Source organism: Antechinus flavipes, chromosome 3, assembly GCF_016432865.1.
Source record: "Antechinus flavipes isolate AdamAnt ecotype Samford, QLD, Australia chromosome 3, AdamAnt_v2, whole genome shotgun sequence".
NCBI classification, from domain to species: domain Eukaryota; kingdom Metazoa; phylum Chordata; class Mammalia; order Dasyuromorphia; family Dasyuridae; genus Antechinus; species Antechinus flavipes.
Window position 1 is genome coordinate 556,044,352 of NC_067400.1, and position 4,044 is coordinate 556,048,395.

Sequence of the window (4,044 nt, forward strand, 5' to 3'; positions counted from 1 at the left end):
ATGGTGAAGGTAAATTCAGAGTATATTGATGATATTACTGAATGCCAAAACAAGGCATTCAAAGGAATTCAAAGGAGCTATTAATAATTATTCACCCCCTATTCATCCTACTTGATAGAGGGAAGAGTGAAAGATATTTCCATATGTGATAAAATCACAATAATAACAACTCTATTTAAAATATAACATATTCAAAGTAACGTTCATAGAGTGTTATGTTTTACAAAATACTTTCTCCTGCTACATCTCATATAATAAGGTTGTGTTATGGCATGGTAGATTTGTAGAGTCTAGAGACAGGAAAATCTGAATTCATATTTTAAGCCCCATATTTACTAGATGTTGTGACAATAGGTGGGCAGCTAGTTGGAATAGGGGATAAAGTGCTGGTCTTGGAGGAAGGAAGACCTGAATACAAATCCTGCTTCAGACACTTACTAGCTGTATGGTCCTGGATAAGTCTCTTAATCTATTTGTGTCAGTGTTCTCAGTTGCAAAACAAATTGAAGATAGAAATGGCAAATCATCAGTATCTTTATCAAGAAAATCCATAATTAAGTCATGAAGAGAAATATATGACTAAAAATTATAATCATAAAACGATAATGTGTTAAGTAACTTCTTGAGCCTTGTGTCAATCTGTAGAATAAGGAAAAGGGAAAGCAAAAGCAACAAGCATTTATAAAGCAACTTAAAAAAAACAGAACTAAAACAAACAAACAACGTGCTAAATTTGAGATAGTGATATCTACATCAGAATTATTGAAAAGCCTAAGAGAAAATGCATTTAAAGTGTTTTGGAAGAGTTAAAGTGATATGGAAATACAAGCTATTATTATCACTGGGTCTTCACAACTATCTTTTTATTATAGGCAAGGAAGTAAAGCTATCATTATCCTCCTTCTACAAATGAGGTTTTAGAAACTAAGTGATTTGCCTAGGATCACATAGGTGATCAATGATAATTGAAAAATTAATGATGATGTTAACACAGCATATCTAAAATATTATCTGGCAAATAGAAAGAGTAGAATGACTTGGGTGGCCAATCCCCAATTACAACTTTAACTGGTCCTTTTCCATATACTAGGCTAGGTTGCACAATGGAAAGAACTCTGGGCCTGGACTCATGAAGTTCAAATCTGGCCTCAGACACTTAAAAGTAGATGACCTGAGTAAGACACTTAACTCTGTATGTTTCCTCATCTGCAAAGAAAGTTGGAAAATGAAATGGAAAGCCACGCCAGTATCTTTGCCAAGAAATTCCCATATGAGGTCGCTAAAGGCAGGATTCACTGAAGTGACTGAACAACAAATGTACTATGTATTGCTGAAGATACAAAAAAAATTTAAAAAAGCAAAAGACAGTGCCTGATGTAAAAAGACCTGCAAAGAAAATAACTAAAATAAGGGAGGAATTCTTAAGAATTCTGAGGGTCACACTTTAGGAAAGGCAGTGAAAAAGTATAATAAAACCAAAGGAAAGTGTCTATGATGGTAAAAAAGAGCTTGACCTCATTCCATACAAATATTAGTTGAAAGACTTTGGGAATTTGAGATTTAAAAATAGAAGATTAAGGGAAGAAATGGTAGCTGTCAAATATTCAAATATTTGATGAGTGAGTTAAAATGTGGAAAAGAAATTAAAATTGGTCTATTAATGACAAAAAACGTAGAATTAGGAGAAAAATTTTAAAAAGAGGCAGATCTCACCTTTATGTAAGGTAGAAAAAAAAACAAAGAAAAACACCAAATATTCAATAAACAGAGTTGTTCAGAATATAACACCTGGTAGAGTAATCTTTTCTGTGATTTTTTATTCAGACTCTTTATAATCACTTGTTTGCTATCTTGTAGAGAAGACGACTATTCAGCCATGAATTGGACTAAATGATCTGTAATGTCCCTTCCAGCTCTGAATATCTGTGACCTCTTTACTTGTCAGAATCTCCAACATTTTCTAATAAACTAGACTTCCTGTATCCATGTTGGACAAGACATGTCAAAGCATATATATAAACAAAGGCAGAATCAGTATAAGAACTGGCCCATAATGGTGTGCAGATTTAATCCTCAATCAAGCATATAATAATGTATTAGGGTTTCAACTATAGAATTTATTGAATATCCACAGGGATGGTGGTGGAGGTGGGGAAGCCACAATGTGGCTAGAAACAGCTTGATCCTGTGAATGGTAAAGTCAGAAACAGTTTTTCACCAGCCAATGTACTACTTCCTGTCCGAGTTAGCCATGACTGACCTGGGCCTTTCTTTTTCCTTAATGCCCACTGTACTAACCACCTACCTGCTGGGCCAATAGGAGGGAGGGAGAATGCCTGTTTAACGCAACTTTTTTCATCCATGAATGAAACTTTGCTGTTATGGAATCCTCCATGCTTCTCTTCATAGATTTTGATCACTTTGTGTCCATTTGTAATCCACTGCACCATACAACCATTTTGGTCAGCTCCCGAGTTGCAGATCTGGCTTTGTAATTGTAGCCTGAAGTATTAGACTACATCTCCCTGGCCTTATGTGAATACTCATGCCCACAGTGCTTATGGACTCTTTGTGAAACTTTCCACTATTGTGACTTCTTATGTACTGATCCTCCATGCTGACCTCACGATTGCTTCCCAAGCAGAGGGACTTAAGGCCCTTAATACATGTGTCTCACTCATCTGTGCTGTACTGATCTTCTATACACCCATGAATGACCTGACCATAATCCACCATTTGGGGAAGCAGTCTTTCCCCATAGCCAGGTACTCCCTCTCCTACCTGCATTTTTTTATGCCATTTATGCTCAGTCCCAATGTCTATACTATCTGATACATCAGAAGACCTTCCACTTCTTCCAATCTAATGGGGCAAGAATGAAGGTTGGACAAGAACACCCAGCCCCAGAAGATGGGGCTAGGAAGGAACAATGGTTCCACACAATGCAGAAGAAAATATTTCATTTTGCAAGGTAGAAATCATCACCACTGTTCCCATATCTGATGGAAAAGACATAATTTCTGTCTTCTAGAACTCTTCAATGGGTGGATGTGATATGGCCCCATTTCTGCAGATGTTCATCTGATTTAGAAAATATAATTCTCTTATTTGATATAAATTAATGATCTTCTTTCTTGAACAATTCCTGGTTTATTTAAGAGATATAGATCTCTCTTCTGACTAGGAGAGACACCATCCCTACTTCAGGGAATCTTTGACATAAAGTAGAAATGGCCCTTGTTCTGGTGGTGAAGGCAAGATTTCCATCCAAAGGACTATGATCAACTATAAATACTTTTTAAAAAAATAAGCCATTGTTTCCATTGTTGTAGAGAACCTTTATTAAGGAAAAATTTTCACAAGAGATTTGTTGCTGTTCTGGAACTTAACAGTGTTAGAAAGTTACCTGGTGACAATGAGAAATCAGGTGCCCTACACAGGGTCATTTACAAAGATTCTGTCAGATATAACATCTGAACAAAAGTCTTCCTGACTCACAGATCAACATTTTGCCTACTCTGCTATCTATATTTTTAAAATCACAAAAATACATGAAATTATTGTATATAAATGCTGAATAAAACTTACAATAATGAAAATTATCAGTCTGAGGAGATATTGTATAAATGTATAAATGCAAAAAGATATTTTAAGTACTACTTTCTTAGTACATAATCTAGGAAGTTTTCTGAAGAAGTTGAGTTTTAAATGAGAGCTTGATTATATTTAAGTACTCCATTATCACAAAACTCTTTACTACACCTTGCCACATAATCTTAAAGTCTCTTCATTCTCACTTCTGTACCCTGCAGAAAAGTAATACCTACAGGGATATTCCAATCTCCCTGACTGGCTTGATTGAAACATTGAGGCTAATACATCATGAGATTGGAAGATTCTTTTACTGGCACAATCATCCTGGGCATGTCTAGTTTCTGTTTTGTCCAGTTGTTTGAACTACCTAGAAACAAAAATCCAAAAATAAATGTTAAAAGCTTATTGATTTTAGAAATCATCTTTAGAAAGCTCACACCATTTATACTG

General features: G+C 35.3%; 1 pseudogene; it reads left to right on the forward strand.

Moving 5' to 3' along the window:
- Positions 1-2,832, forward strand: LOC127557455 (olfactory receptor 51G2-like; annotated as a pseudogene).
- The last annotated feature ends 1,212 nt before the right edge of the window (positions 2,833-4,044 follow it).